The following is a 20,183-nucleotide window of genomic DNA, read 5'->3' on the forward strand; positions in this document are numbered from 1 at the left end:
TATGGTGAAACCCTGTCTCTACTAAAAATACAAAAAATTAGCTGGGTATGGTGGCACATGCCTGTAATCCCAGCTACTCGGGAGGCTGAGGCAGGAGAATCGCTTGAATCCAGGAGGTGGAGTTGCGGCGAGCTGAGATCGCGCCATTTGCACTCCAGCCTGGGCAACAAGAGCAAAACTGTCTCAAAAAAAAGAATCGGTTTTTATTTGCACTGGCCACATTTTAAGGTACAGGCACACTTTGTTTTATTGTGTTTCACTGTATTGTGCTTCACAGATGGTGTATTTTTTTAAGTTGAAGATTTGCGGCAACCCTGCCTCAAGCAAGTCTATCAGCAACATTTTTCCAACAGTATCTGCTCACTTTGTGTCTCTATGTCACATTTTGGTAATTCTAGCTACATTTCAAATGATTTCATTATGATGATCACTCTGTGATCAGTGATCTTTGATATTGCTATTGCTGTTTTCAGGCACCACGAGCTGTACCCATGTAAGATAGTGAATTTAATCAATAAATATTGTGTGTGTTCTGACTGCTCCACCAGCCAGCCATTCCCTATCACTCTCTTTTGCCTGGGCCTCCCTACTCCCTTAGACACAAAAATATTGAAACGAGGCCAGTTAATAAGCCTCCATTGGCCTCTAAGTGGTTCAGTGAAAAGAAAAGTCACAAGTCGCTTGCTGTAAATAAAAAGCTGGAAATGATTAAGCTCAGGGAGGAAGGCATGTCTAAAGCCGAGACAGGCAGAAAGCTAGGCCTCTTTGCCACATAGCCAAGTTGTGAATGCAAAGGAAGTTTCCTTGAAGGAAATGAAAAGTACTACTCCAGTGAACATGAGCGATATGAAGTGAAATAGCTTTATTGCTGATATGAAAGTTTTAGAGATCTGGACAGAAGATCAAACCAACCAGAATATTTCCTTAAACCAAAGCCTAATCCAAAGAAAGGCCCTAACTTGCTTCAACTCTATGAAGACTGAGAGAGGCAAGAAAGCTACAGAACAAAAGTTTGAAGCTAGCAGAGATTAGTTCGTGAGGTTTAAGGAAAGAAGCTGTCCTCACAATGTAAAAGGCTAAGATGCAGCAGCAAGTGCTAGCAGAGAAGCTGCAGCAAGTTCTCCAGAAGATCCAGCTAAGATCATTGATGACGGTAACTAACTAAACAACAGATTTTTGGTGTAGTGGAAATAGCCTTGAAATAGCCTTCTATTGGAAGAAGATGCTATCTAGGACTTTCATAGCTAGAGAGGAGAAGTCAATGCCCAGCTTCAAAGGGCAGGCTGACTCTCTTGTTAGGGGCTACTGTAGCCCGTGATTTCAAGTGAAAGCCAATGCTCATTTACAATTCCAAAAATCCAAGGACCCTTAAGATGATGGCAAATCTGCTCTGCCTGTGCTCTATAAATGGAGCAACAAGGCCCAGATGACAGCACATCTGTTAACAGCATAGTTCAATGAATATTTTAAGCCCATTGTTGAGAACTACTGCTCAGGGGAAAAAAAAAAAAAAAAAAAAAAATTCCTTTCAAAATATTATTGCTTTCACAATGCACCTGGTCACCAGAGGGCTCTGATGATGATGTACAAGATTTGGGTTGTTTTCATGCCTGCCTACACAACAAATATTCTGCAGCCTATGGATCAAGGAATAATTTTGTCTTTCAAGTCTTATTATTAAAGAAATACATTTCATAAAGCTATAGCTGCCATAAAGAGTGATTCCTCTAATGGATCTGGACAGAGTAAATTAGAAGCCTTCAAGAAAGGATTCTCCATTCTAAATGCCATTAAAAACATGCATGATTCATTGGGAGAGGTCAAAATATCAACATGAACAAAAATTTGGAAGAAGTTGATTTCAACCCTCATGAATCACTTTGAGGGGTTCAAGACTTCAGCGGAAAAAGTAACTGCAGATGTAGTAAACATAGCAAGACAACTTGAATTAGAAGTGAAGCCTGAAGATGTGACTCAATTGCTGCAATCTCATGATTAAATTTGAACAGATGAGACGTTCCTTCTTACAGATGAGCAAAGAAAGTAGTTTCTTGAGATGGAATCTACTCCTAGTGAAGATGCTATGAACATTGATGAAATGACACCAAAATATTTAGAATATTGCAGAAACTTGATAAAGCAACAGCAGGGTTTGAGATGATTAAAAGAGGTTCTACAGTGGGTAAAATGCTATCAAACAATATCACATGCTACAGAGAAAACTTTCATTAAAAAAGAGTCAATCCATGTGGTGAACTTTATTTTTGTCTTATTTTAAGAAACTACCAAAGCCATCCCAACCTTCAGCAACCACCAGACTGGTCAGTAGGTATCAACATGGAGGCAAGACCCTCTACCAGCAAAAAAAAAAAAAAAAATTAAGACTTGCTGAAGGCCCAGATGATTGTTTGCAATTTTTAGCAATAAAGTGTTTTTATTTAGGTATATACATTTTTAGGCAATATGCTATTTCACACAGCAGTCTACAGTATACTATAAACATAAATTTTATATGCACTGAGAAACCAAAAAAAATTCACGTGACTCGTTTTCTTGTGGTGGTCCAGAACTGAACCTTCAGTATCTCTGAGGTATGCCTGCACTCATTAGCTACAGAAAGCTAGTGGCTAGATATAAAACATTTCCACTGTCACAGAAAGTTCACCAAATGATACTGTACCACTAGACTACTGAGAAGAAACAACCAATTGCTTTCAAAATGGCTCTGCTGGAAAAAACACCTACGTTTCGAATACTCTACAAACACAGGGGTGTAACTCTCGCCCAGCTCTCTAACAATGCCTTATGCTTATGAAAGGAAACACATAATTTCCAGAATCATTCCTAATAGGTGGAAGCTAGTTGGAGGCTTTTCTCATCTCTTTAGGGTATCATAACACATATTAAAATGTCATGCCTTCCACTCTTCTCATCTCACCCATCCTCCACAGGGACCATCACACTCTAGAGTTAACACCAAGAGCTGGGTAGCCTGTACTGAGAGGTGTATTTCCCGTGCATGCGCATTCTAAAGAATTCCCTAATCGCCACAGAAGCTAAAGAATGGGTTGTGCTGTAGTCCCTGAGAAAAGTATGCCAGACACGCAGAGCTCAGCTGCTGACCAAGTCACTGGCTAGGTGTGCCTGAGAACAGGAAGAACAGCAGGAGGTGGAGGAGCAAGTGGTAACACGACCTACGGATCTGGTGACCTGAATTACTACGTGTCATAGCAATGGGCTCTCCAGATCACCCTGATTCACGGCCCTGGTCCTCAGAAGATTTGTCTGGCCCTAGATAAATGTTGACAGAGCAACTTGACATACAGCTCGAAGAGTTTTCCAGCCAGTCCTGCTGCCCCACAGAGCTTCATTCTGATTGTCACCGCCCCAGTGTGCAGTAAGAATCATAAAGGAAGAAGGAAGTAAACTTAGAAATCATCTATCCCATACCCTGAATCTTATGGATAAGGAAAGCTGAGGCGCAGAAAGGGGACACGAGAGACACAGATTACCCGGGCCAGAGTGTCAGTTTCCACGTCTGTGAACTGGAGATAATATTCGTCTCTACATATAGATGTCATGGTGGCTCTCTCACAGCACACCCATAGTCACCAGCCTTGCGCTCCTCTGCTCTCCTGGCTCCCGATTTCCTACTCCACCCTGCAGTGAGTGGGATCAGCCACCCGAGAGCGTATGAGTGAGAACAGCATTTAACCATTTTCCTATGGGCAGGCTTTTTCCTTCTATACTGCCTATGTCTTAATCAATAAGCACCCCCAACTAGTTGACTCCCAGTCATTCTTTACGGGAAACGGAAGCCTATACCAAGTATAAATCTCTACATGATCAATTCAATTTGAAAAATAAGGATCAAGACCCGCTGTTCCCAAATTATAACACTGATAAAATCACGGTTATCCTAAGCCTTGATTTGCTCCATTCATTCTGCCATTATTCTTTCATTATTTGGTGGCTTAAAACATTTTCCAAGTTTCAGTCATATATATTTTAGATGTGAATCGTTTCATGAGCTATCAATGTCTTAATAAGGATTATGATATAGCTATTCAGATTAAGAAAAAGACACTGGGGCCAGGTGCAGTGGCTCACATTTGTAATCCCAGCACTTTGGGAGGCCAAGGCGGGCGGATCACAAGGTCAGGAGTTCAAAACCAGTCTGTCCAATATGGTGAAACTCTGTTTCTACTGAAAAATACAAAAACTACAGGCGTACACCTGTAGTCCCAGCTACTCGGGAGGCTGAGGCAGGAGAATCGATTGAACCCGGGAGGCGGAGGTTGCAGTGAGCCGAGATTGTGCCACTGCACTGCAACCTCAGTGACACAGTGAGACTTTGTCTCAAAAAAAAAAAAAGAAAAGAAAAGGACACTGGATAAACTCCACAAATTTAGCTGGGAAGATTCTGTAGGGCTGGAAAGAGCCCTACAAGGGCCAATGTTAGGTCCACAGACAAAACTTAACCTACACTGAAATTGTGTAAGACAGGTCTTAGATCTAATGGTGAAAATATAAAGCTTTTTCGATAAGTCTCTGGCTCTTTAATTCACAGTTTTGAAAAATCAGCCACTGAATTAGGTTATGGATCTGTGGGTACAGCACAGTGAAACATTTAATGAGAGAACAGAAAACTTTCTGGAATAAATAAGTCAAATGAATGCCTAGAAGTGGACATGTTAACTAGCGACTAAGTTCATGGTACAGCTGTGTCCAGATGAGTCAGCTCTGGCCCAGCAAGCAAAGTCTGTGAAAGATACAGAAGAATTACACTGTTTTCCCTAAAGTCAAACAGTGGACTTTTGCCATGTCAATTCAGATCTTCTGGGATGAGAGATGAGAAATTAAGAAACCAAAATGGAATGGTTTTTAAATAAATATGTCCTAGGTTATTATGTTGAGATGGGGCTGTATTTTTTTTCTCTTGGCAGAGAAGTGAGTCGACTGTAACGTCTTTCAAGAGAAATGTTTCAGATTTATTTCAGTGACCTTATAGTCTGGGTATGATGGCACCAAAAACACACTGAGTGTATTAGTTAATATCGAATGAGTCACATTTTATTTGTGTTTCAGGTCAATTCACAAGCTCTTGTGCTTCATTTGAGCCAGAAGATACCACTGAACAGATCATGGTTGCAGTGCCTACACCGGTTGTTTTTCATTCAAAGTGTAAAAGTGGTTCCAAAAAACATGCAAAGGATTACTTTTTGCCAAACTAATTATCACAACTATTGAGAAATAGGACAAAGACCTAAAAGTATCAAACACTGTCTAGGTTTGATAGGCTTTGAATAGAAGATAATTTCAACAGAATGTGATTAAAACTGTCAGTAATAATAAAAAAACAAGTATCACATACTGAGACTAACAAATGTTACACAAAATGTTTCAAATGTATTTTATCTTCTATAGTCTATAAAACAGACACTATAATTTTCCCCATTTTATATTTGAGGTTTAGGCCATTTTTAAAGCTTTCCCAGAGTTACCTATCTGATATAGCAGGGCCTTCAGGAGAGACACCGGAATACCTTTGTTGAAAATACAGCTAGACTCCAGTAGTTCTCAGTTTAATTAATTGGGAACAATTTACCAGTAATACAAAACTGTATGTAATAAAATGCTGAATAGTGAAAAGGAGATTTCGAAGTCCTGGAGAGATTCAGCAAAAAAGCAAATCCAAAGCAGAAAGCTTGCAGTGGAAGGTACAATGTGAGCCGAACTTTGAAATGGCTCTGACGATAGACATAGAGGGACAAAGGCAGGGACAGCAGGATGGAAGGGACTGGAAGGTTCAGGGTCAAAGAAGAGGCCAGCAGGAGAAGACAATACAGGAGGGAAATCGTCATCTACTGTCTGGGTTATTCCTCCAATTTTTAAGTTCACAAGGAACTCAGGGAGCATTCAGATCAACTCATGTATCATGCAATGGCACACCTGATAGGCAGGGGGACGGCAGCTTCCCATGAACTACCATGCAGAAAGCCAGTGCTCCGTAATCCTAGTTCAGTATAACATTGACTGAGCAGCTACAATGTACAGATAGAGGGCCAAATATTGTGCATAGAAGGGTGAAGAAGATGCAATTCTGGTCTGTAGGAAGCACGTGTTGAAGTATGTAAGTTCACAGCTATTTGTAAAATGAGTGGGCCTGGGGATAAGTTATGACAATAAAGACACTAAGTGCAAAAGGGACAAAGGAAGTACTCCCTTTCTTGAGGCAGAGAAGACTTCTCAACGGTGACATTAGATATAAGCCTTCCAAGGGGAGCGTGCTATGATGGCTGGAGAAAGAGGAGAATGGAGTCCTAAGCGGGAGCCACTGTGTGTTAATATAAGCATGGAAGGCTTCTACATATGCTGTTCGTAAGGGAGAATCACCCAGCAGAGCTGGAGATGAGATCATCGTCAAAGGCGGTAGCGGAGCAGCACAGCCAGGTGGAGTAGTGTTAGAAGATCACCGAGGTGAGGAATAACATGATGAGAAATTTGAACACAGTGGGGAGCCATGGGAAAACTTGAACATAGCAATGAGATGATTTGATCTCTGATTTAAGATGAAAATATGGCGGTAAAGGGAAGAATGGTGGGGAATGAGCTAAAATGCCCCTTAGCTATTCAAAGAGGATGCCGCCGTAATCACAGCAGCCTGAATTTAGGTGATGGCAACACGCAAGAAGAAAAGAATTCACAAGGCACGATGGCCAAAGATCAGCCAGGGTTAGTAAATAAAATATAATAACAGTTTCTGACTGTAGTGGCTTGCAGATAGTCACGAAATAGGACAGGGTCAAGATCAAAAGCAATCAGGAATAAGTGCTACTTAAACCAGAAAAATACTCATAATGCGGAGCTCATGCTGGTGTAGTCTCGAACAAAACTGGGTGATGCCATTTTCTATAATGACTGTGCAGTCTGCCATGGCGGTGGCCCAGGAAGTGACAGCAAAGGCAGAGGATCTCCAGGTCACCTGTTCAAAGTCACAGTTCTCAGGTGTCTAAAACTTGTTCCCATATCTGACAGCTGCTCAATGACTTATGTGAAAAGAATTAGGGATCTTAGTTTAGGTTCTAGCAAAACAGGTGCTCCTCTTTATAACCAACACCTTTGCTACGATAGAGGAGACTTTTTTGAAAGAAATCAAATCAGCTCTAGTCCTTAGCTTGCCTGCTGAGATGCTTTTGGAATAATCAGAGCCTGTTTTGTTGTTTTTTTTTTTTTCCCCAAGAACGTTCAACTATGGCATAGATGATTTGTTTGAAATGTTTTAAATTTTTTTAAATCAAGGGTAAGAGTTAGCCAAGAGCAATAAGGCAATCATTTAATACAGCTCTTTCTGCTACTTCTATCTTTCATCTTTTGCAGTCCCTTCCAAAAGGTTATCTGCCACATTACAGGTCTGTGTTCATTTTTTTTTTTTTTTTTTTTGAGACAGAGCCTCATTCTGTTGCCAGGCTGGAGTGCAGTGGTGAGATCTCAGCTCACTGCAACCTCCACCTCCTGGATTCAAGCAATTCTCACAAGTAGCTGGGATTACAGGCAAGCGCCACCACACCCGGCTAATTTTTGTATTTTTAGTAGAGACGGGGTTTCACCATGCTGGCCAGGATGATCTTGATCTCTTCACCTCGTGATCTGCCCGCCTCGGCCTCCCAAAGTGCTGGGATTACAGGTGTGAGCCACCACGCCCGGCCCGTTTCTTTATCAATGTATGATCTAAAGAAAACGTTGAGCCTGGAGTGGTGGCTCTTTCTCCCTTTGGAAAATAGTGCAGTGGCACCATAGCTTTATTGTTGTTGTCGTTGTTGTTTGTTATTGTTTTTTGAGACAGAGTCTCACTCTGTTGCCCAGGCTGGAGTGCAGTGGCACCATTTCGGCTCACTGCAACCAACTTCCTTCCCCTGGGTTCAACCGATTCTCCTGCCTCAGCCTCCCAAGTAGCTAAGATTACAGGCGTCCACCACCATGCCCAGCTAATTTTTGTGTTTTTAGTCGTCGGGATTTCACCATGTTGGCCAAACTGGTGTCGAACTCCTGACCTCAGATGATCCACCCACTTCAGCCTCCCAAAGTGCTGGGATTACAGGCATGAGTCACTGTGCCCCGTCGGTTTTTGAATTATATATATTTTAAAATGTTTCCTCCCCTTTAAACCCAAAGTTCGAAGTGGGAGGATATGTGTCTTGCGCATTATGTGGGACACACAGATCGCTCCTAAGTACCGCCACAGCAGTAGACTTCTTGGGCTAGGGGGAAGCCCAGTTTCTCCAGGGACCACATTTGTTTAACTTGTCCTTGCATGTGGACTGGCCTGTGGCAAACCACTGTAAAAGAATGAAGTCTCCTAAGAACTGTGCTTGAGTTTGTACATTCCTTGGTGTCGGCTAAAGCCACAGGAACTTTGGCAGTATTTTGAAGTTACACCCATTCCCTATTGCAATGCAGGTCTGTGAGATAATACCTTAGCTCTGCCAAAAACCACAATGATTATCAACAGCGTAAGTAATCAAGTAAAAGCACTTTTCCACAGCCCAGTAACCAGATTGTCAAGAAAGCAAAAAGTAGTAGCAAAAATTGATTGCCGTTTGCAAAGATAATTTCTATCTGAATTATATTACTATATTGCAACAGTGATGTATGATGTGTGTCCAGCATCTTTGTAATAAACATTTTAGGTTTAATTTAGAAATCTCTGAGTCATTAGAAAAGTTCTTTCTCTTTATGATGAAGGGGCCATGGTGAACTCAGCACTACCACAGTCCTAACAAGGGAAAGAAACAGGCGGACAAGCTACACATGTGAAAAGCAGAATTGCTCCTAGCTGAAATAATAGGAAAACGTTCAAAATATAGATTGCTGCCTGCTATTGAATAATTAATACAAGCATGGCTGTTTTACATTATCAAGCAGCCTGAGTATTTTCAATGTTCCAATACAACGTGATGTGGTCATTGATTTGTTGCTGTTCATTCATTTCTGCGAGGAAAAGGGACTTCGAATTCCAGCAAACAAGGCCAAATAGAGCACCTGAACTAGACCTTCCCGCCCCTCTGCTTCAATTATGGCTGACATTGGTATTCAGTAATTCAGGTTGGCAAGATGGTTTTAGAGCTCCACCCCAGCCCTACACTGCTGGAAAATCTTATTTAAATTGAATTTTTCACTCTTCTGTTGCAGAACAGGAAGAGGCCTGCTGAAAAGCACCAGGCCTTACTGGAAATTAACGCAGCGGAAACACGATACTCTTGAGCCTTAGGCCTCCTCCCAAGATTAGTAGATGTGACTCAGTGGTTCAAAACCAGGTTGCTTATTGGAGTGACCTAAGAGGCTTTTTAAAACTACTGAGAGCTAAGCACAGCCTTCTCCAGGGACCGTTTAATTATAAATCTGACAAGGGTTGGGCCAGGCATCAGTCTGTTTATAAGCCCATCTCCCGACCCCACGACCCATTGAGTCTAATGTCCAACCTGGTTTGAGAATTAGTTTCATGTTCTGGCATGCCTGTGCGGAGACAGAATTTTGTGAATGTTTGCTTAGGAATGTTTGCAACTGTTTATCTAAGAGCCAGTGGGGCTCAAACTTATAGGTCCATTGGAGACACCCAGAAGATTTTAAGATCAATGACACTTGGGTCTTACCCTAGAGAGATTCTGATTTTCTGTGAGTGGGCATCACCCCCAGGTGATTGTACTGTGTAGCCAAGTTTGAGAAACACTGCTCTCAGGCTATGAAATCCATGGGGGCTTTGCCTGTTCATTTACCTCAAAGCCTGAGGAAGTGCATGATGAGTATTTACAAGATAGGACTCCATGAAACCAGTAAACAGCCCACTAAAAAAAACACACAGGAATCCCTCCTGTGTCAGAGCGATCAGATGCTGATGAGTAGACGTGCAGAACTGAGCACGTACATGAGTGCCTATTTTGAGTAATAAGATGAGTAGTATCCATAGAAACAACTGACGAATAATCATCGTGCTAATTAGATAAGTGATTTCCAAAACCTATTTGAATGATAACTAACGTAAAAAACTTCAAACTTCATATTCAGCGACATGTTTTTCCTTACTCCTCTTACTGCTCTGTCAAGGGTTGGCAACCGAGTCAATAAAAGTCATGTTTTTGAACCTCAACGATGTTGATTTACCCTCTCAGAAAGAATTACTGAGTGAAGATTAAAGTAGTGTTCAGCCATGAGCATGGGTTTTGGAGTCACACAGAACAGAATCTGAGCCCTTGCTCTGCTGTTTGCTAAGCAGCCAGCCTCAGGACCGTGGCTGAACCACCCTGCCCTTGTCTTCTCAGTACAAAGCAAGGGATACTGTCCATTTCACAGCATTGCTATAAAGATTAAAGACAATGTCCCTCTTAAAATGCTTTGCACATAGCGATTACTAGAAAAATCACAGTAACTATTGTTAAAATCATTTCCTAAATTTGGGGGCTGTTCAGAGTTAACGTGATATCAGAACTAAATCACTGTGGGCCAGGCACAGTGACTCACTCCTGTAATGCCAGCACTTTGGGAGGCAGAGGTGGGTGGATCACCTGAGGTCGGGAGTTCAAGACCAGCCTGGCCAACATGGAGAAACCCCAACTCTACTAAAAATACAAAATTAGCCGGGTGTGGTGGCACACTCCTGTAGTCCCAGCTACTTGGGAGGCTGAGACAGGAGAATCACTTGAACTTGGGAGGCGGAGGCTGCAGTAAGCCAAGATTGCACCATGGCACTCCAGCCTGGGTAATGGAAGGAGACTCCGTCTCAAAAAATCCGTCTCAAAAAAAAGAACTAAATCGCTGTGTAAAAGATGACCATGTATAGAGGTCACACAACTCCTTCTTATTGCCATCTCACCAGAAAACACAGTAGTGCAGCAACTGGGTTTAGCCACCCTATTTTTCAGCACATTTTGGGTTTTGTTTTGTTTTTGTTCTTGCCAATGAACAAGATATTTGGTGGCTATCTCTGGCGCTGTTATCCTTCCTGCGCCACACTGATTCCTTTCAACTGTTCCTCACGGTGAGGATGACTGGATGATTCTTGATGTTTTTTCATTCCTCTCTCTTCTGTTTCTGCCTCAGTGCAGCTCCCAAATCCACATCTCACAAATAAGTTTTGAAGTTTAATAGAAACAGAGGATGCTGCCATCCAGCTTGTTTGCACAGCTAACCAAACATGCCTGTGTGATGTGCTCAGACCCCTCTGTTCCTCTCCCTGCTCCCAGGAGTCAGTGTCCTGGAGCTTGGAAAAGTCCAAAGTTCACTGCCCTGACTCCCTCATTTTATATGTAGATGCATCATAGCAAGTACCTCAATAGAAAGGTTCTAATTGACAATGTGCTGTTGCACACTCGAGGTACCTCTCAGCAGTTCTGTAAGGGAGATATCATTATAGATAAGCAAACAGAAGCTCAGAAAAGATGTGACCTTCCGGCAGTCACACAGCTGACAGAGCTGGGATGAGAACCAAGGTCTGCTACTCCCTAGTCGAGCATTCTGTTCTTGAGGCAAGTTTGCTGCTTTCTAGTTTTTCTGAGACTCTGTCCATAGCGCCACCATCGTGAAAGCGTCATCTATTTACAGCACAGAAGTGAAGCGATGTTAACTTTTCCCCCTGAGACTTTCTATCAGATAAATGTTTTATGGCCAAATGCATGACTGACAGCACTTAGCCATCCAACGAGGTCTCACACTTTGAAGCAAAATAAAGTAGTCCTAAGAGGTTCCCAAAGCTCCCCACACACTGACACTGCAGATGACATGACACGGGAATTCTGCGAGCTGTGCTATTGCTCTGGTCTCTCTAAGCCTGATGCGCTTGACCTGTGAGCTGGGGAGCCCCGTGCAGCTGTGTGGGTGCCTGCAAGCAGCACACATCGGACACTGGGCTCGGAAAGGAAAATGCAAGAAAAAGACGGCAGGCCTTCTTACGAGCAACCATTTGCCTCGGGACAGATACATCAAAAAGAACAAATGACAACCAGTCAGAGTCCACCAAGGGCAGAAAGATACGACTACTAGTGATGAGAAACCGGTTAACTGCCTGTTACCCCTAGCACCAGAAGCGGTATGCTACAGAACAATAAAAACATATGAACTCTCTACAGATCTCATTGACATGCTAGTAAGAGCATCCAGCAATAATAAGCCCCAAAATCTCGGTTGTTCATGAAGACTATAAAATCATAGAAGAATCTCAGGACTGGCAAGAGTAGAATTATCCACATTATCACTACCCTTAAAGATCGTATAAATCTGTTCCTTCTCTAATGCAGGAATTTCCATCACAATATTCCCACCTAGGGATAACATAGTCAAAGAGACCCCTTTTGACCCAGGCTGAAGAAAGCAGCATAATGTAGTTTCCCAAAGTGCAATACACAGTATTGCAAGTATTTTAGAAAATAAAGGGATCAGGCCAGGCTCAGTGGCTCATGCCTATAATCCCAGCACTATGGGAGGCCAAGACGGGCAGATCACAAGGTCAAGAGATCGAGACCATCCTGGCCAACATGGTGAAACCCCCTCTCTACTAAAAATGCAAAAAAAAAAAAAAAAGAAGAAGAAAATAAAGGGATCAAACTTTATAATTTTTTTTATAACGTACACATTAGATAAAACACAACCAGTACATTAAACGCATAATTTCACATCAATTACTGTTTAGTATTAGGGTAATTTTTTTAACTGAAAAAAATAAGTTGACTTAAAAATATTGAACACAGCCGGGCGCGGTGGCTTAAGCCTGTAATCCCAGCACTTTGGGAGGCCGAGGCGGGTGGATCACGAGGTCAAAAGATCGAGACCATCCTGGTCAACATGGTGAAACCCCGTCTCTACTAAAAATACAAAACATTATCTGGGCATGGTGGCGCATGCCTGTAATCCCAGCTACTCAGGAAGCTGAGGCAGGAGAATTGCCTGAACCCAGGAGGCGGAGGTTGCGGTGAGCCGAGATCGCGCCATTGCACTCCAGCCTGGGTAACAAGAGCGAAACTCCGTCTAAAAAAAGAAAAAAAAAAAATATTGAACACATAAGAGTATGGATGGCATAGATGGTGCATGGTTTTGGTGAAAATAGTGAATATTAAAATGACTAAAACTTGGGAAAATGTTAGCGTTCTGGTTACAGAATGGGCTTTGGTTACATTATGGCTTTGGAAGTAGAGTGACTTGACTTTGAATCCTGGATCTGCTCTGCCATAATCTGGTGAGATTTAAGTCAGTTTCCCAACTATAAAATGACGACAATGACAGCAACCTCAAAGGATATTAGCAAAGATTTAATTAAATGAGGTAAAGGGCCCAGCATACGTGCTGAGTGACTATCCTTATTAATATTATAAATTGAAGTAAACCAAGTCCCATCAAGAAAACGTAGTTTGTGTAATTTACAGAAGCACCACAATTAGACACTTAACGGGAGATCGATCCTGCCTATAGTTGGCTTCTTATCCTGCCCCAACTCCAGGACTATCACAAACCTCCCTAGGGTTTACAGTGTGCTCACAGCTGCCATAGAGTTGAGTTGATCAGCTGCTGGACGCCATGGCTGTCATATAGAGATGCTAAAACCCTCCAGATGTAGGTGCCGACGCTTTGGGAAGCTGTCTTCCTAAACAGCACGTTTGCGTTCCAAGCACACAGCTGACAGCTCTGCTCCCTTGCTAAGCCAGAATGGGGGCAGCCTGCAACCTGACCACAATGGGAAACATGAGCTGTCTCAGTCATGGCTTCCTTGCCTTGCCTCGCCCTTCAAACACTGCAATCCTGTGGGGATTTCTTCAACAGCCTTGTGCTGGCAGAGGACTGCGATGAATTGAAACAGCCATTGCCTTCCCAAGAGAAAGCTTCTTAACAGGTAGACATCAAGCTCAGGACTGTCATCCAGCCGCAAGGCTCAGCTGCAAGGCTGATGTCTCAGAGAGGCAAGAAAGTGCATCCAGTCTCACCTGGCAGATTCAGGAGTCATTGTCATTCTTTGCCTCTCATAAACATCACATGTACTCAGTGAAGAAAATGTAAAAGGTACAAAATATTTTTAAAATAAACTTTCCCAAATGACACGGCCCAAAAAAAACTTACATTTTGATGCTTCCTTCTAGACTTTTCCTATAAATTTTTTTTACAGTTGCAATTGCACTATTTATACATTTAACATTGTGTTGGAATTTCCCCCATATCATTAGGTTTTCAAAATGTTTTTCGTAATAACTAGATTATTGTGTCTTATAGTATATTAATACTAACTATAATGTCCTTGACCAATCCCCTGTTATTAAATGTTTAAATGTTTAATGTTTATATTATGATGAGTAATTCTGAAATAAATATCTTTCTGCATGCATCTTTGTTAACATGTCAAATTAAGTGTGGAATTACTGGATTAAATCATATAAATGTTTTGAGTTTCTTGATATATACCATTTAGTTACTTCCCAGTAAGATTATATTACTCTGCAGCCTTACAACAGTCATAAGAAACTGCCATCTCACCAAATTCTTGCCATAGATTTATCCTTTTAAAATTCTTTGCTAATTTAACAGACAAAAAGAAAATCATGTCTGCATCATTTTTCTCTGCATTTCTCTATTGCATTCCATTTTTTTACATGTTTTTTAGCTTTTGTTTTTTCCTCTTCTGTGAACATTCTGATCATGCCCTTTGCCCCTTTATCTTTTGAGAGTTTTTTTTTTGCTAAGATCTATAATTAAAAGCATTCTCACTTCAGTTTCTCTCAAATCCATTATACCTAATTTTTCTCCCACTGAAAGAACAGTACATTGCATTGTCTTTTGTGTCGGGGTTAAAAATGGTTCCTCTGTCATTTTATTCCTCTGTAATTGAAATATAAAAACTTTCCTTTATGGAACGCAACCTGACACTTAAACTTGTTTAGGAAAATATATAATGGGTTATGCTTATTTTAAATTGCCTTGTGTTTATTACTGTTTGGGAATGTTTTACTTCATGAATTTAATTTCATAGACTAGACAGACTTTTGGTTTAAAGTACATGATTATGGTTTTTATGGAGATATTAAAATAAGAACAGAAATATGGTCAGTTGATTTACTTTCAAAGATTATACCTCTGCATTAACTTCCCCCATAAACAATGCCTGAGATGACCCAGAACAAAATACATTAAACTTTCCTTAGGTTGAATGAAACAAAAACTAACCGCCACAATGTTTATAAAAGCAACATTTCCATACAGGTGACCCAGATAAATTTCTTTCTCCAGGGACCCTCTTCCGAATCACCCAGGCGGAATTCTTCTTTCCCCCAGAATACCCACAACTTACTGTGTGTGCTTCAGAGATGTTAACCATTAAAATCTACCTCATGGCCGGGCGCAGTGGCTCACACCTGCAATCCCAGCACTTTGGGAGGCCAAGGCGGGCGGATGACAAGGTCAGGAGTTTGAGATCAGCCTGGCCAACATGATGAAACCCCGTCTCTGCTAAAAATACAAAAATCAGCCAGGCAAGGTGCCACCCACCGGTAATCCCAGCTATTCTGGAGGCTGAGGCACGAGAATCACCTGAACCCAGGAGACAAAGGTCGTGGTGAGCCAAAATTGTACCACTGCACTCCAGCCTGGGTGACAGAGTAAGATAATGTCTTTAAAAAAAAAAAAAGAAACTACCTCAAACTAGCGATACACATGTGCATATCTGTCCTCCCCCATCAAGGTGATGAATTTCTTTTTTTTTTTTTTTTTTTTAGATGGAGTTTCGCTCTTGTTACCCAGGCTGGAGTGCAATGGCATGATCTCGGCTCACCGCAATCTCTGCCTCCTTGGTTCAGGCAATTCTCCTGCCTCAGCCTCCTGAGTAGCTGGGATTACAGGCATGCGCCACCATGCCCAGCTAATTTTTTGTATTTTTAGTAGAGAGGGGGTTTCACCATGTTGACCAGGATGGTCTTGATCTTTTGACCTCGTGATCCACCCACCTCGGCCTCCCAAAGTGCTGGGATTACAGGTGAGCCACCGCGCCCGGTGATGAATTTCTTAAGGGCAGGAACAATGTTTTATTCATCTGTGTATCCACGTGTGACACCAATACAGAGCTTTTGATGTAGTAGTTGTTCAGTAAACATAGGTTGAGGTGAACTTTGAGAATCTGAGAAGGAGGCAATCTGAAACAGTAAAACCACCATAAGCTGTGGAGTCAGGAGTCAGCTTGGAATCTGCCTCTGACACTTAGCAGCCGCGTGACTCCAAGCCAGTTAACTTAGCCTCCTGAGCAGCTCGGTCTTCTAATGTGGTCATAGCACTGCCTATCGGGCAGGCCCTGTAGGCTGGCCACCCTAATACCCATCCCCAATGCATTTCACCCTTGCCTTCCTCAACCATGAAGACTAGAAGCTAAATCTCCCAGTTTCTCTTCTGCTGGGAAATTTATGGGCCATAGCTCTTGCCAATGACACAAAACCAGATAACAGTTGAGGGGGTCCAGGAAGGCTTTGCTCACACATTCTAGGTAAAGTGAAATGTCACATGATCCCACAGGCAGGTACACCATCCACCTCACAAGCATGAGGCCACAACTCGAAGACAATCCCCAGAGGGCAAAGGAAGATGGACTGACAGCTAAAGTCTGGGGCCTTTAGGGGCATCACTGAGGATGAATTTGACAGCCACCTCCCTCTGGCTTCTTCTTACATGGCAGAAATCATAACCATATTTGTTTAAACCACTGTGAATGGGATATTTCTATAATTTATCCCAAATACATTCTTAAGTGACACCTCTACCTTATAGGATTACTGTAACACTACACATAAGTCACCGATGTCAAGTTTTTAGCGCAGAACCTAATGCATCGTAAGCAGTCGATGGGGGTAGATTTAACAGCACGAGACAGAGTGCCGCATTGCTGGTGGACCACAAGGAATTCTGGAGCATGGGGTGGGTGAGAACTTCAAACAAGACTCTGGAGCTAGCAGCAGGGAATGGAAAAGAAAGGACCCTATAAGCCACATTAAGGATAGGAATACGTCCTGAGGGCAGCAGAAGGGAGTGAGTCAGGAGAGAGAATGAGATGGGGTGTGCTTGATGATCTCCTATTCTCCGAGCTCCTGGAAATGAAATCCCCTTTAGCAACCATCCACACCCCACCCCCACCCCATAGGGCTGGAGACTTTGCAAGAATACGAGGTCTCATGTACACTGTTTCTAAGCCAGGCTCCTTTAAAATTTGTTGTTTTATTCCAGGCTTCTCTTGAGTCTACTCTTACTTTAATGTATCAGCCTCCCACTGTCCAGTGCTCTAGGGCTGGGTGCACACCCCCAAAAACCATCCATCTGTGGCTGGGTCCCCAGTATTAGTCCCAAGTACAATATTGTCTCTGTCTCTACTTCTTCTGGGTACCTGCCTTCGGTACCCTCATTAGTAGCCCAGAGCTTCATAGACAGAGGCTAACAAAACATGGGGCCAACCTGTATTCTCCCCCTTCCAGATCTACTTTCTGAGTTTATATATCCCTGGAATAACATTCCTGTTCATGGAACAAGGGATGCTAATACTCTGGGATATTAGTAAGTACCTCATAACATAAAATCAAATCATAGTCAAATAAGTTGACAAAGTATGAGGCTAAACAGAGTTAACAGATTTTTTTCCTACTTCTCGGAGCTTCTGTGATATTACTGTACATATGTGAATATATAGAAATAAAGATAGTGCAGTGTTTCCCATATTTGTTTGCCTGCAAATCTTTCAGTCCAAGAATATCTCATGGGCTAGTGCTCCATGAGACATATTTGGGGAAATCCTGTGTTAGAAAAGCAGGCTTCTGAATTCCCACCCATAGTGGGACAGCCCTCCCCTGCCCCTAAGTAGTCTCTTCACTCTCCAGATTTTCCCTCATTCCTAGACACACACTGGCCCTTCCTTTTCTTCTCACGCACATCCCCCCACCACCAGCCCCAAACCTACATTCCAGTCCCACTGGTTTTTGCCACTGCGTGGATAAGTCATGGTCCTCCCACCCTCAGGCCTTTGCACAAGTTATGCTCCCTACCTGGAAAGTTTACTCCACTAGGGAAGCTCCTGTTCACATTTCAAGACCTGACTTGAACAGCCTACCCACTGTGAAATTCTCCCCAATTATTCAGGGCCAAGTTAATTACTCCCACCTCTATGGTTTAGGAGAACTTCGCAATGACTCCTACTGCAGCATTTATTACGCTGGTTATGCTGGAAGGTTCATCCTCCTTTCTGAGCAAGCTATTAATCCCCCAAGTCGTGTTTTTCCATAGTCTGCTCCATGTAATCAGCAGATCATGAGTAAGCATAAGTTTAATGAATGAATGAACAAACAGCTACATGGAAGTCCACAGGGACTTCCTTCACTATATCTTTATCAAGGGTGTTATGGATTAAGGTCACACTCATTACCACTGCAAATAATGAGGTCCTACTACAAGCTCAGGGAACCGGATCATGCCAAAATCCCGCAGCCCTCAATTATTTTGCTGCTTAAAGCAGAGAAAAATAAATAAATTTATATTAATGGCTAACAGAATAGAACAAAGCAATTCTAGTTTTAATATTAAACGGTAACATCAATCACCGATCAGTATTTTACATGCCATGTAAGTGATGGAGATGACCTTGTCTCTGGTCATTCTGTACAAGCCATCTCCCAAAAAGGAACGGGTCTCCTGCAAATATCCATGGAAAAGAGCCACTGCTAAGTACGCAAGGCAATCAACTCCAGTCAGTTGCAAGACTTGGACCCCAGCCTCGCCCACACCAATTACCCCAGGGAAAGGACAAACACTTCCCCAGCCATGAACACTGTGGTGGTGAATCATGTCAATAGCTCATCCTATCACACCAACCACAACCTCAAAGCTGAACCCCAGTCCCCAGTCCTGCCAACAAAGGCACTAATGCCTCTACAGTCATAAACACTTGGCTGACAGGATAGGCATGGTGGCAAGGTCCTGCCAGATCAATTCCCAGCGCTTAGGGATGGGTATAGTGGTTCATGCCTGTAATGCCAGTACTTTGGGAGGCTAAGGCAGGAGGATTGCTTGTGGCCAGTAGTTCAAGACCAGCCTAGGCAATATAATAAGACTCTACAAAAAAAAAAGAAAAAATCAAAAGTTAGCTAGGCATGGTGGTATGCACCTACAGTCCCAGGTACTTGGGAGGATGAGGTGGGAGAATTTCTTGAACCCAGAAGATCAAGGCTACGTTGAGTTACAATTGTACCACTGTACTCCAGCCTGGGCAACAGAGTGAGGCCCTGTCACAAAAAAGTAAGAAGAAATAAAATAAAATCCCAACCCCTGATCTTGCTAGAAGATGGGCTGCTGCTCCCAGAATCTGGTTCTCCCCCCAGAGACAGATCCCCAACATTGCTAAATGGAAGCGTGCTGCCCTGGAATTCCATGGATAGCAGACACCTGCTACGGGACCTGGCAACGATCTCTCTGGCCATTTGCCCTGACATAGCCAACAAAATGTTCCAACAATTTACTGTGTATTTGGTGACGAGGAAAATTGAGTTTGTCTGGTTGGCTATTTCCCTCTCTTCTTTGGTGAGAGAAGTGCAAGGTACACTAAGGAACTGGTATCCTCCTCTCCCCCGACAAAAGTGTGAAAGCTGGTGTAGAGGCAATGCCACACAAGCAGCCACTGCCACCTTAAGGGTTAGGAAACCCAGCCAGGAGCAGTGGCTCACATCTGTAATCCCAGCACTTTGGGGGGCTGAGGCGGGTGGATCACGAGGTCAGGAGATTGAGACCATCCTGGCCAACATAGTGAAACCCCATCTCTACTAAAATACAAAAAATTAGCCAGGCATGGTGGCGGGTGCCTGTAGTCCCAGCTACTCAGGAGGCTGAGGCAGGAGAATCACTTGAACTCAGGAGGCAAAGACTGCAGTGAGCCGTGATCGCACCACGGCACTCCAGCCCCGCAACAAAAAAAAAAGAGTTAGGAACCGCATTCACCATCTCCACTTCACATTCAATTTATTCATGCTAGCATTCACTGTCATTCACAACCACCAGCACAGCACATCACACCCATGCAGAGCTGGACTGGACTCTCCCTGAGAAACCCAGCAGCCCTCTGAATATGTAACAGGGAAGGAGTTGCCCCAGGCTGACTGGGCTTGCAGACTCTGTACTCCTACTGACAAATA

The 20,183-nt window shown here is 42.8% G+C and overlaps 1 long non-coding RNA gene across 1 annotated transcript; it reads right to left on the reverse strand.

Annotated features, from left to right (window-relative positions):
- Positions 1 to 10,909: 10,909 nt before the first annotated feature.
- LOC116536508 lies at positions 10,910 to 19,028 on the reverse strand. Its single transcript, XR_004262679.1, has 2 exons — positions 18,640 to 19,028; positions 10,910 to 11,960 (listed from the first exon to the last, which is right to left on the reverse strand). It is a non-coding gene; the product is annotated as an uncharacterized LOC116536508 (long non-coding RNA).
- Positions 19,029 to 20,183: the final 1,155 nt, after the last annotated feature.

Source organism: Sapajus apella, unplaced genomic scaffold (assembly GCF_009761245.1).
Source record: "Sapajus apella isolate SASKATOON/1434 unplaced genomic scaffold, GSC_monkey_1.0 scaffold101, whole genome shotgun sequence".
Classification (NCBI taxonomy): Eukaryota; Metazoa; Chordata; class Mammalia; order Primates; family Cebidae; genus Sapajus; species Sapajus apella.